The sequence below is a fragment of the Macaca fascicularis genome, chromosome 8 (assembly GCF_037993035.2).
Source record: "Macaca fascicularis isolate 582-1 chromosome 8, T2T-MFA8v1.1".
In the NCBI taxonomy this organism is placed as follows: Eukaryota; Metazoa; Chordata; class Mammalia; order Primates; family Cercopithecidae; genus Macaca; species Macaca fascicularis.
In genome coordinates, this window is record NC_088382.1 from 85,946,400 (window position 1) to 85,961,036 (window position 14,637).

Consider the following 14,637-nt stretch of genomic DNA (forward strand, 5'->3'; position numbering starts at 1 on the left):
AACATTCTTTTTTTTTTTTTTTTTTTTTTTGAGACGGAGTCTCGCTATGTCGCCCAGGGTGGAGTGCAGTGGCCGGATCTCAGCTCACTGCAAGCTCCGCCTCCCGGGTTTTTACGCCATTCTCCTGCCTCAGCCTCCCGAGTAGCCGGGACTACAGGCGCCCACCACCTCGCCCGGCTAGTTTTTTGTATTTTTTAGTAGAGACGGGGTTTCACCGTGTTAGCCAGAATGGTCTCGAACTCCTGACCTCGTGATCCGCCCGTCTCGGCCTTCCAAAGTGCTGGGATTACAGGCTTGAGCCACCGCGCCCGGCCTATTCAACATTCTTTACCCAGAAAAAAATATTATTCACATGAGAGAGTGAAATAAAAACATTTTTAGATAAATAAAAGTTGAGCTAAGTTTCCTGTACTACAACATATACTAAAAGGAGGTCTTCAGGCTAGAGAGAAATGTCAGCAAATGTAAAGTCAGATCTACAGAAAAGAATAAAAAGCATCAAGAGCAGTAGCTATGTGCAAATGTTGAAAACTTTCTCTTATTTTAATTCTTTGAAAAAAAACTTTGAGCATTTAAAACAAATAATTGTGGAGTTTATAATTTATGTATTAATAAATTATATGCAAAAAGTAAGAAAAGGCTAGGGTTAGGTCTAATTATTGTCTAAGGTTTTTATACTTTATATATGGGATAAATATTAATTCTAGTTAGAGCCTGACATGTTATGGCTGATAAGCCAGATGGAGACAAAAAGAAATACTAAAAATATGTAATTAATACACAAAAATAAAAAAAAAAAAAAAAAAAGAAAAGAGATGAAAAAGAACAATTAAAAGATGGGACAAACACCAAATATGTAGCAAGGTGGCAGACCTAAATCAAGTCATACCAATAATTACATTAAAAATGGAGTAAACACTGTCAACAAAAGACAGATACTGTCAGACGAGGTATGAAAGGATAATTACATATACTTGATCCACTTACAAAAATTCAGATAGGTTAAAAGGAAAATGAAGGTAAAAAAGCATATCATGCAAATACAGGCAGTATAAGAAAGCTGGTGTGGCTATAACAATATTAGACCAATTTGACTTCAGGATGAGAAATATTACCAGCAAAAGAGAATGACTATTTATACAATGAAAGGGCAATTGAGTAGAAGATACAAAAATTGTAAATGTTAAAACATACAGAGAAAAAATGGGCAGATCTAAAAAGTAAAATTAGATAAATTGTTAATCATAGCTGAATGTTTTAACACCCACTTTTATTATTGATAAAATTAGACAGAATCAGTAAAAATGTAGAATATTTGAACAGCATGATCAACCAAAGTAACTTAAGATTTATAAGATATTAGCCCTAAAACTACAGTATTTATATTATTTTCAAGTTCATATGAAATCTTTTTTAAGTTAATTAATATTCTGGGCATAAAATAAGTTTTTAATACTTTTTAAAATTAAATTGTATACATCCTTTTCATTATAATGAAATTAAATTATAAATCAATAAAAATAAGATACTAAGAAGCCTGAAATATTTCAAAATTAAAAGCATTTTCTAAGTAACATATGGTCCATAAAGAAAAAAATATATATATTTCAAGTGAATTTTTAGTTTAAAAAAAAAAAACACGCTGAAATTTGGAGGACACATGCCATAGAGGAAGATTGATAACTTTAAATGTCTATATTACAAAGAAGAACAACTTAAAATCAATAACATATACAACAATAAGAGGACATCTTAAAAATAATAATTATTATTCTATGGCAAGAAAACAAATACAAATTTGCATTCTTTGATTTTGTTTACGTGAAGTTTAAGACTATGAAAACCTTAAAAAAATGTGAAATAACAGTTGCCTATAGGAGTTGGAAATGCCTGGAATAGGGCATGAGGGAAGTTCCAATAGTAATGAAAATATTCTATATGTTGGTTAAGATTTTTGCTATTTGGGTGTGTACATTTGTAAAAGCTCATTGAATTATATCCTTAAAGTTGGGGCACTTAACTGTGAACTTTACAAAAATGAAAAAGAAGGGACTGATAAGATGCAAACAAATCTCGAATTTCAAAAGAAACCTAATCACACTCTTAGAATTGCCACATCACATTTCCACTTGAATTCCAAAGCTTCCAATAATCAAACAGTATCTGCTGGCTTTGAATTTAAAGTCTTCATTTTTCGGCTAATTTCAGTGATTGTGTGATGATAAAAGGAGAAAATTTTTTTTATGACATTATTGATGCACTTAGGGCATAGCTCTCAAAAACTATTTTTCTCATGTTTATTTTATAGTAGACTTTTTAACCGTAGAATAGCTTCATTTCAACACCTGTCAGTGAGCTTATTTTAAAGAGTTCAGCATTATGACAGGCTCACCATGCTCCCAAATAACGGCAAAACTGATGTGCAGGAGATGGTTATATAATTTTGCCCATTCGAACGCTGGACAATGTCAGCTGAAAACAATTATTTGAATTTTGACCTAGATGATATTGAGCAGTAATTGAAGAGCAATTTTCATTGTTTTTTGAAACCCCTTTAAGGTTTCAGTAATGTCATATATCAGCCATAGGAAGATGCTATATTCCTGACTTCCATGACATATATAAATAAATGTAAAAAAAAAATATTTTAATAAATTTGTATTCCAAGTGGTGTGAAATAAAAATAAATAAATGAAAGAAATGTAAATAAATTACATTTCCAGATGAAAAAGTTGATTTAGTTTTAAATATGTGGTATATCTATATAACTGTATATAGAAAATATATATTATATATTATAACAGCATATATATACACAGTATATATACAGTATATATATGTGTGTGTATATATATATGCTAAAAACTAAATCCAAATCCAATATATTTCATTTTAAATACACTGTATAAAACTAAATACAGTGTATAAAACTAAATACAGTGTATTTAAAACTCAATCAACTTTTTCATCTGGAAAATGTAATTTATTTTTATTTTATACCCATTGGAATACAAATTTATCCTGTCAACATACTCAAATTAAAGACATATTTTAATCATTCTTATGTGTTTCCTTTTTTTCTGTCATGAGTTGATTGCAACATTTACCTATTGAATAAGAAAACAATGACTTGAGGCTTCAATATTCAATATTCAATGAGAACAACAATAAAACAACAAAAGGAGTGCTGCCTGAATGACGTAGTCTCTCTCTTGTTATTATTATTATCACTATTATACTTTCAGTTCTGGGGTACATGTGCACAACGTGCAGGTTTGTTACATAGGTATACATGTACCATTTTGGAATGATGAGTTGATGGGTAGTCTCTCTTTTTTTTAACTGCTACTGAAACAATTATAAAGTGTACGTCATGTGTTTACATCTTAGAGTGTTTCTCATTTTCCAAATAAAGTAGTCATGTTGGGCTTGACCCTCCTGCCATTACTCTAGCAGTGTTCTCCAAAATCCCTAATGATTTCAATAGGAGTTATAGAATCTGTCCCCGTAAAGAGTGTTTCCACCTTTGTGCTGAGCTCAGGAAGAGGTTAATTATGAAGCAAAATGAGATATGAGCCAAAGAGCAGACTGGTGGTGGGTCCTCCCCTAACCAAAGTGGCATTTATTTTAATACTGTTTTGATCCATAAACCAAACTTTCTTTTTTATATAGCAGAAGTAGACATAGACTGAACAGCTTATAAATGATTAAGCTGAAATACATGAAATCTTCAGGCCAGTCCAAAGCATTTAAGCACTGACAAATCTGAATGAGTGGAAAAGAAAAAAATCTGCATGTTTGGTATCGAGTAAGATATACTGGTAACATCCCAACTTCAGCCTCTATATTATTTTACCATCATCAAAATTTGACTATATTTTATATAGGTTTCTTCCTTGGCCAAAAGGTTTTTGCAAAAAAATGGTATCACTCAGTTATTCACTTATTCTCCATATATATATTTTAGTTTCTTTCATATGCCAGGAATTATTCTACATGCTATAAAGACAGTGAAGAATAAGACAGTAAAAGTCCCTTTCCTCATGGGACTCTTATTCTGGGAGAAGAGATTGGCCAAGAAATAGCAAATATGTAACATAAATTTAGAGTGAAATCTCCTTTCATAAGGTGGTATTTGTGGAGAGACGTGAAGGAAATGCATAAGAAAGCAAGATATCTGAAGGTAGAGCATTCCAGGAAGAGAAAATAAGTGCAAATATCTTGAGACAAAATATACTTGGTTTATTAGAGGAGCAGTGAATAAATTAAGAATGGCCAGAGTGAGGTGACTAAGGAAGAGAGTGGGAGGAGATGTGTTCAAAATGGAGGTACTGAATAGATCATGAATGAGTTTGTAGCTTATAGTGAAGACTATGAAGTCAATTTTCAATGAGATGGGAGGAGATTGGAAGATGTGAAGTAGAGTAAGATGGTTTGATTATTCTGTCTGCTATGTAGAGAAGTGACTTTAAGGGGTAAGAGTGGAAACAGGAATACCAATTACAAGTTCTGTCAGTGTAGAAAATGAAAAATGAGTCTAGCTATTTTAAGCTTGAAGAAATTTGATGGAGGGAATTAGGAGCTTACATATTCTATGGAATGATTAAAGGAGTAAGCTATAGCCTGACTTCTGCCATACAGGAATCAGAAAGCTAGAGTCAAGATGTTGGTTATCATTCGCGATGCCACAACTGCCTTTCCATACTCAGGAAATTAGAGACAGGTCCCTACGACACTGCTGCAGAAGAAAACTCATTTTCCATAAATTTGCTAGTGTTAAAGGAAAAATAAAGCCAAAGACTCAGGAAGATATCTGAATTCAGAAAGATTCTGTCTTTACAATTTTGAGCTGACATATCTAACTGAAAAAGAAAAATCACATTTAAGAACTCTTACTGCAATGAGTCTGGAAAATGTGGTTTTTAATTTTCAGTCCTTCCAGAAAAGGAAAGCACTCTAGAATAAAGGCAGGATGAAGATGAAACAAGCTTGCATCCATTATACTATGCATCCGTTATGCTATCTAGGAGGGAGAAGATGGTGGTTTGGACTAAACTGGGTGCCGTGGACATGGTGAGCAGTAGACACGGTCAAAATCTTGGTAAATTTAAAGAGAGAGCTAAAAGAGCTTAGTGAAAAACTTACTAAATGTGGAATATAAGGAAAACAGTAGAGTCAGGGTTTATTCCTCCTTTTTGGTCTTATTAACTGGATGAATGGCAGTCATTTCCTGAGCTGGGGATGATGGGATGAGGATGGAAATCAGAGTTTCTGCCTTGGCCACTTTAAGTTTGAAATGCCAGTAATTAGATATAAGATGGTTGAGTAAATCTGGGTAACAGGAAAGAAATGTATTTGCGTGGCATGTGCATATGAATGGCGTTTAAAACCATGCCAGGGTGAAACTACTTTGAAAGTGAGGGTGAAAAAAGAAGGAAATCAAGAGCAAACCCTGTAGCACTCCAACACTGAGACAGCAGAAAGAGAAGTAGACCTGGAAAAGGAAACTGAGTACAGGCAGCCACTGGGGAAGGGTAAGTCCAAGAGAATGCAGTGTCCAAGGAGTCAAGTGAAGACATCTTTTTAAGAAGGAGGGAATGATCACCTGTGTTAAATGCTTAGCATTAAGGAGAGTGAAAATTGAGAAGTGGCAGAATCTCCATTCTAGCCATGAATTCAGCTAGTGGAGAAGGCAAGGGTTGAAACCCGGAATCAGTTGGAAAACTGGAATTTTATATAAAGCAGACTAAATTTTAGTCATGGAATATGACCGTAAGTTCAGAATCTAGGGACAAGAAAATGGGATTCACGGCATAGAGATGAAAGAAATACCATGTAAATATTCTCCACACGGCTTAGTTGACTTCTCAATAAATCTGTTTCAGAGGTATCAGCATTTACAACAATAGTAAGATACAGTATCACATGTAATTTTATGAAGGCTGTGAATATATTCATTTAGTCGTGTATTATTTATTGAAAATTTACTAGGTGCCAGGCACGAAAAAAAAACTTAGAAATTATATATGAAGATTACTGGATAACACAATACTGGTATTTTGGAAGACAAAGATATATAATTGTGTACTATAATTGTGAAAAATTGCTTATATATTCTGTTTTGAAGATATAGTTCCAAATAAACTTGATTAATTAAAATTAATAACTACCAGTATAACATATTGTTTGTAATAGAATCCCACTTTATCCCCATGATGTCTCATAGCATTAAGTTTTTATTATCAGTAATTTATGGATAAAGATACACAATTTGAAGACATTCTAAAATTTGCCCAAGGCAAATAAATAATAGAGCAAGTGTTAGATATTAGGTCTTCTGACTCCAAACCCAACCCCATTAATCTTTCATCCTTGTCTAATCTGTTTACAATATTTGGGGTGTAGAGGGTAAAAGTTAAGGAGAGAAATATTTGGAAATATATTGTTCTCATATAGTTTTGTTTAAATTTATTTACTTGAACTTAGAGTCTTCAGCCTTTCTCGTGTTGTTGAAAAATGGCTGTCATGTAAAAGTGTGGTAATGGAAGGTTTTTGAAAAAGAGAGAAAACTGCTGATGAACATCCAATGAGGAAGGGGACTAAAGACTGTTCATTAGACTGAAGATTGCTGGTGCTTTGGAGAATATTCATTGTTGTTGTAGCTGCCTTTCCAAAATGGGAGGTTTTATGTTCACTGTGATGCTAAGTAATTGTGCTTTTCATGTGTTAGGTAGCACCAATGCTTAGAAGCTGAATAAAATGAAACTCACATAGTTGTTATTATCGTAGGATTTTTACCCTAAATACCTGAATACATTGATTGCTGCTTTAGAAAAGATTCTTGATACTCAGTAAGACTATCAGTTTGTGACGTCTACAAAAATAAAACTGACACAAAATGTTGACAGTGAAAGCTGAATGGACAATCTCCATTCTGGAAACTCAGCATACAAGTGTTTTCTCCAGATTAATTACAAACTATGTTTTTGATATTACCTCGCAAAGCCCAGAAAGCTGAGGCTAAGCCCAATCAACTGCAGTGATGTTTGATATAGTATTAACTTATGTGGGTGACTACACAGTCACATTGACCTGTACATGATCAATTGTTGAGATTAGAAGAAATAGTAGTGATTTGTATTATAGTATATTTGGTGCAATTGACAACTGTTTATGAAACACATTGTATGGCATTTGTCATTTTGTAGTCACTTTGATGAAAATATAAAAGAATGAAACTTTTAATCTATTTTAAAGTTATCTTTGTTGTTCATGAAATCAGAACTATTTTGCTTATAGTTTGAAATCTTTCATCTTGCACAGTTTAGATTTTAAGCATTTGTGCTTCTCAAATAATTTTGAACTGTGTTCATTCACTGATGTATTTAACAAATGATTATGGTGCTGGAGTACCTATTATGTGCCATATATTACATTTATCCATATGTGCTATGGATAAAGTAATAAAGACATATAAGATCCTATAAACTAAAATCTGCATTCCAGTAGGCATACATTGGAATTTTTTGAGATGTAGAATTTTTAAGGATACCCAGTATCTTTCTAAACCCCAGAATTACATATATTACCAGAAAATGAGAAAAGATATACACTACTCTATTGTTTAAATCATCATGATTCCAAGCTATGCTTTGCTGACCATAAAAAGTTAAGTGTGGGACAGAATTAGCTCATTGAAAAATGTCTTCCTATCTCCCCATGCTTAATATCCACACAGTATGGCCCTACAGTAGTCCCAGCCATTGCCTATCAGTACAACCAGGCAAACTGATAATCAAGCAGCCCATTTCCTGACATTTCAACTGACGGCCAGTTCATATACCAGTATTTAATTCTAGTCACTATTATAGTCACTATATTTCTGAAGGCCAGCCCATATTAAGTTATGGAACTGATTGGGATTGCATCAATAAGACAAAGAGTATTATTTTCAGGACCTTCTACATGCTTATTATTGTTATAAAAATCTGTTCATTAAAGAAAATTTGGAAAATAAAGTGCAACAGTAGATAGACAAAAAATATTGCTAGTCCCATCATCCAAACACAACCACTGCTCACATTATGTATTATTTTGAGTTTTTCATACACATAAGCTTGATTTATTTATTCTTTAAATCACTATCTTTTCTTTTTTATTCATAATACTATGTGAGACTCTCTCAATCAGTGTTCATGGTTACAATTTCCTACTTAGCAATTTTCAGAGATATTCATCAGGTTGGTCAACATATAGATGAAGAAGGAAGTGGTAACAGATATGAGACAGAGAGAGTGAATCTTCCTTCCTTCCTTCCTTCCTTCCTTCCTTCCTTCCTTCCTTCCTTCCTTCCTTCCTTTCTTCCTTCCTTCTTCTCTCTCTTTTCATTTCCTTCCTTCCTTCCTTCTTTCTCTCTTTTCCTTCCTTCGTTCCTTCCTTCTCTCTCTCTTTTCCTTCCTTCCTTCCTCCCTCCCTCCCTCCCTCACTTCCTTCCTTCATTCTCCTCCCTCCCTACTTCCCTCCCTCCCTCCCTCCCTCCCTCCCTCCCTCCCTCCCTCCCTTCCTTCCTTCCTTCCTTCCTTCCTTCCTTCCTTCCTTCCTTCCTTCCTTCCTTCCTTCCTTCCTTCCTTCCTTCCTTCCTTCTTTTCTTCCTTCTTTTCTTCCTTCCTTCTTTTCTTCCTTCCTTCCTTCCTTCCTTCTTTCTTTTTGAGATGAAGTTTTTCTGTTGTTGCCCAGGCTGGAGTGCAATGGCGTGATCTCAGCACACTGCAACCTCCACCTTCTGGGTTCAAGCGATTCTTCTGCCTCAGCCTTCTACTACTGGGATTACAGGGGCTCACCACCATGCCCAGCTAATTTTTTTTTTTTTTTTTTTTTAAAGCAGAGACGGGGTTTTCATCATGTTGGTGAGGCTGATCTCAAACTCCTGACCTCAGGTGGTCCATCCATCTCAGCCTCCCACAGTGCTGGGATTACAGGTGTGAGCCACCACGCCCAGTCAAGAGAATGATCATTCTTAGTGTCACATTTGATGCCATATAAACACTTGTTAACTGCCCTTCAACCTTGGGGCTCTTGTAAGCTCAATTCATAATAAATAAAGCCAATATTTTTTTAAAGAAAAAATTATAACTAGAAAGTTTCTATGAGTTCTCTTTTAAAATTAAATTTATTATTATTATTATTATTATACTTTAAGTTCTAGGATACATGTGCATAACATGCAGGTTTGTTACATATGTATACTTGTGCCATGTTGGTGTGCTGCACCCATTAACTCGTCAGCACCCATCAACTCGTCATTTACATCAGGTATAACTCCCAATGCAATCCCTCCCCACTCCCCCCTCCCCATGATAGGCCCCAGTGTGTGATGTTCCCCTTCCCGAGTCCAAGTGATCTCATTGTTCAGTTCCCACCTATGAGTGAGAACATGCAGTGTTTGGTTTTCTGTTCTTGCGATAGTTTGCTGAGAATGATGGTTTCCAGCTGCATCCATGTCCCTACAAAGGACACAAACTCATCCTTTTTGATGGCTGCATAGTATTCCATGGTGCATATGTGCCACATTTTCTTAATCCAGTCTGTCACTGATGGACATCTGGGTTGACTCCAAGTCTTTGCTATTGTGAATAGTGCCGCAATAAACATACGTGTGCATGTGTCTTTATAGCAGCATAATTTATAATCCTTTGGGTATATACCCAGTAATGGGATGGCTGGGTCATATGGTACTTCTAGTTCTAGATCCTTGAGGAATCACCATACTGTTTTCCATAATGGTTGAACTAGTTTACAATCCCACCAACAGTGTAAAAGTGTTCCTATTTCTCCACACCCTCTCCAGCACCTGTTGTTTCCTGACTTTTTAATGATTGCCATTCTAACTGGTGTGAGATGGTATCTCATTGTGGTTTTGATTTGCATTTCTCTGATGGCCAGTGATGATGAGCATTTTTTCATGTGTCTGTTGGCTGTATGAATGTCTTCTTTTGAGAAATGTCTGTTCATATCCTTTGCCCACTTTTTGATGGGGTTGTTTGTTTTTTTCTTGTAAATTTGTTTGAGTTCTTTGTAGGTTCTGGATATTAGCCCTTTGTCAGATGAGTAGATTGCAAAAATTTTCTCCCATTCTGTAGGTTGCTTGTTCACTCTGATGGTAGTTTCTCTTGCTGTTCAGAAGCTCTTTAGTTTAATGAGATCCCATTTGTCAATTTTGGCTTTTGCTGCTATTGCTTTTGGTGTTTTAGACATGAAGTCCTTGCCCATGCCTATGTCCTGAATGGTATTACCTAGGTATTCTTCTAGGGTTTTTATGGTATTAGGTCTAACATTTAAGTCTCTAATCCATCTTGAATTAATTTTCATATAAGGAGTAAGGAAAGGATCCATTTTCAGCTTTCTACTTATGGCTAGCCAATTTTCCCAGCACCATTTATTAAATAAGGAATCCTTTCCCCATTTCTTGTTTTTCTCAGGTTTATCAAAGATCAGATGGCTGTAGATGTGTGGTATTATTTCTGAGAACTCTGTTCTGTTCCATTGGTCTATAGCTCTGTTTTGGTACCAATACCATGCTGTTTTGGTTACTGTAGCCTTGTAGTATAGTTTGAAGTCAGGTAGCATGATGCCTCCAGCTTTGTTCTTTTGACGTAGGATTGTCTTGGCAATGCGGGCTCTTTTTTGGTTCCATATGAACTTTAAAGCAGTTTTTTTCCAATTATGTGAAGAAACTCATTGGTAGCTTGATGGAGATGGCATTGAATCTATAAATTACCTTGAGCAGTATGGCCATTTTCACGATACTGATTCTTCCTATCCATGAGCATGGTATGTTCTTCCATTTGTTTGTGTCCTCTTTTATTTCACTGAGCAGTGGTTTGTAGCTCTCCTTGAAGAGGTCCTTTACATCCCTTGTAAGTTGGATTCCTAGGTGTTTTATTCTCTTTGAAGCAATTGTGAATGGAAGTTCATTCATGATTTGGCTCTCTGTTTGTCTGTTACTGGTGTATAAGAATGCTTGTGATTTTTGCACATTAATTTTGTATCCTGAGACTTTGCTGAAGTTTCTTATCAGCTTAAGGAGATTTTGGGCTGAGACAATGGGGTTTTCTAAATATACAATCATGTCATCTGCAAACAGGGACAATTTAACTTCTTCTTTTCCTAACTGAATACCCTTTATTTCCTTCTCTTGCCTGATTGCCCTAGCCAGAACTTCCAACACTATGTTGAATAGGAGTCGTGAGAGAGGGCATCCCTGTCTTGTGCCAGTTTTCAAAGGGAATTTTTCCAGTTTTTGCCCATTCAGTATGATATTGGCTATGGGTTTGTCATAAATAGCTCTTATGTTTATTGATTTGCGGATGTTGAACCAGCCTTGCATCCCAGGGATGAAGCCCACTTGATCATGGTGGATAAGCTTTTTGATGTGCTGCTGGATCCTGTTGCCAGTATTTTATTGAGGATTTTTGCATTGATGTTCATCAGGGATATTGCTCTAAAATTCTCTTTTTTTGTTGTGTCTCTGCCAGGCTTTGGTATCAGGATGATGTTGGCCTCATAAAATGAGTTAGGGAGGATTCCTTCTTTTTCTATTGATTGGAATAGTTTCAGAAGGAAGGGTACCAGCTCCTCCTTGTACCTCTGGTAGAATTCAGCTGTAAATCCATCTGGTCCTGGACTTTTTTTGGTTGGTAGGCTATTAATTACTGCCTCAATTTCAGAGCCTGCTATTGGTCTATTCAGGGATTCAGCTTCTTCCTGGTTTAGTCTTGGGAGAGTGTAAGTGTCCAGGAAATTATCCATTTCTTCTAGATTTTCTAGTTTATTTGCATAGAGGTGTTTATAGTATTCTCTGATGGTAGTTTGTATTTCTGTGGGGTCAGTGGTGATATCCCCTTTATCATTTTTTATTGTGTCTATTTGATTCTTCTCTCTTTTCTTCTTTATTAGTCTTGCTAGCAATCTATCAATTTTGTTGATCTTTTCAAAAAACCAACTCCTGGATTCATTGATTTTTTTGGAGGGTTTTTTGTGTCTCTATCTCCTTCAGTTCTGCTCTGATCTTAGTCATTTCTTGCCTTCTGCTAGCTTTTGAATGTGTTTGCTCTTGCTTCTCTAGTTCTTTTAATTGTGATGTTAGAGTGTCAATTTTAGATCTTTCCAGCCTTCTCTTGTGGGCATTTAGTGCTATAAATTTCACTCTACACACTGCTTTAAATGTGTCCCAGAGATTCTAGTATGTTGTATCTTATGTACCCAGTAGTTTCGTTATGTACCCAGTAGTCATTCAGGAGCAGGTTATTCCGTTTCCATGTAGTTGAGCGGTTTTGATTGAGTTTCTTAGTCCTGAGTTCTAGTTTGATTGCACTGTGGTCTGAGAGACAGTTTGTTATAATTTCTCTTCTTGTACATTTGCTGAAGATTGCTTTACTTCCAATTATGTGGTCAATTTTGGAATAAGTGTGATGTGGTGCTGAGAAGAATGTATATTCTGTTGATTTGGAGTGGAGAGTTCTGTAGATGTCTATTAGGTCTGCTTGCTGCAGAGATGAGTTCAATTCCTGGATAAACTTGTCAACTTTCTGTCTCGTTGATCTGTCTAATGTTGACAGTGGGGTGTTGAAGTCTCCCATTATTATTGTATGGGAGTCTAAGTCTCTTGGTAAGTCTCTAAGGACATGCTTTATGAATCTGGGTGCTCCTGTATTGGGTGCATATATATTTAGGATAGTTAGCTCTTCCTGTTGAATTGATCCCTTTACCATTTTCTAATGGCCTTCTTTGTCTCTTTTGATCTTTGATGGTTTAAAGTCTGTTTTATCAGAGACTAGTATTGCAACCCCTGCTTTTTTTTGTTCTCCATTTGCTTGGTAGATCTTCCTCCATCCCTTTATTTTGAGCCTGTGTATGTCTCTGCATGTGAGATGGGTCTCCTGAATACAGCAGACTGATGGGTCTTGACTCTTTATCCAGTTTGCCAGTCTGTGTCTTTTAATTGGACCATTTAGTCCATTTACATTTAAGGTTAATATTGTTATGAGTGAACATGATCCTGCCATTATGATATTAACTGGTTATTTTGCTCGTTAGTTGATGCAGTTTCTTCCTAGCCTCAATGGTCTTTACATTTTAGCATGTTTTTGCAATGGCTGATACCGGTTGTTCCTTTCCATGTTTAGTGCTTCCTTTAGGGTCTCTTGTAAGGCAGACCTGGTGGTGACAAAATCTCTAAGCATTTGGTTATCTGTAAAGGATTTTATTTCTCCTTGACTTATGAAACTTAGTTTGGCTGGATATAAAATTCTGGGTTTAAAACTCTTTTCTTTAAGAATGTTGAATATTGGCCCCCACTCTCTTCTGGCTTGTAGAGTTTCTGCCGAGAGATCTACTGTTAGTCTGATGGGCTTCCCTTTGTGGGTAACCCGACCTTTCTCTCTGGCTGCCCTTAAGATTTTTTCCTTCATTTCAACTTTGGTGAATCTGGCAATTATGTGTCTTGGAGTTGCTCTTCTCGAGGAGTATCTTTGTGGCGTTCTCTGTATTTCCTGAATTTGAATGTTGGCCTGCCCTACTAGGTTGGGGAAGTTCTCCTAGATGATATCCTGAAGAGTGTTTTCCAAGTTGGTTCCATTTTCCCCCTCACTTTCAGGCACCCCAATCAGACATAGATTTGGTCTTTTACATAATCCCATACTTCTTGCAGGTTTTGTTCATTTCTTTTTCTTCTTTTTTCTTTTGGTTTCTCTTCTCGCTTCATTTCATTCATTTGATCCTCAATCGCTGATACTCTTTCTTCCAGTTGATCGAGTCGGTTACTGAAGCTTGTGCATTTGTCACGTATTTCTTGTGTCATGGTTTTCATCTCTGTCCATTCGTTTATGGCCTTCTCTGCATTAATTATTCTGGTTATCAATTCTTCCACTCTTTTTTCAAGATTTTTAGTTTCTTTGCGCTGGGTACATAATTCCTCCTTTAGCTCTGAGAAGTTTGATGGACTGAAGCCTTCTTCTCTCATCTCGTCAAAGTCATTCTCCATCCAGCTTTGATCCATTGCTGGCGATGAGCTGCGCTCCTTTGGAGGGGGAGATGCACTCTTATTTTTTGAATTTCCAGCTTTTCTGCCCTGCTTTTTCCCCATCTTTGTGGTTTTATCTGCCTCTGATCTTTGATGATGGTGACGTACTGATGGGGTTTTGGTGTGGGTGTCCTTCCTGTTTGTTAGTTTTCCTTCTAACAGTCAGGACCCTCAGCTGTAGGTCTGTAGGAGATTGCTTGAGGTCCACTCCAGACCCTGTTTGCCTGGGTTTCAGCAGCAGAGGCTGCAGAAGATAGAATACTGCTGAACAGCGAGTGTACCTGTCTGATTCTTGCTTTGGAAGCTTCCTCTCAGGGATGTACTCCACCCTGTGAGGTGTGGGGTGCCGGTCTGCCCCTAGTGGAGGATGTCTCCCAGTTAGGCTACTCAGGAGTCAGGGACCCACTTGAGCAGGCAGTCTGTCCCTTCTCAGATCTCAACCTCCATGTTGGGAGATCTGCTTCTCTCTTCAAAGCTGTCAGACAGAGTCATTTGCATCTGCAGAGGTTTCTGCTGCTTTGTTGTTGTTGTTTAGCTGTGCCCTGTCCCCAGAGGTG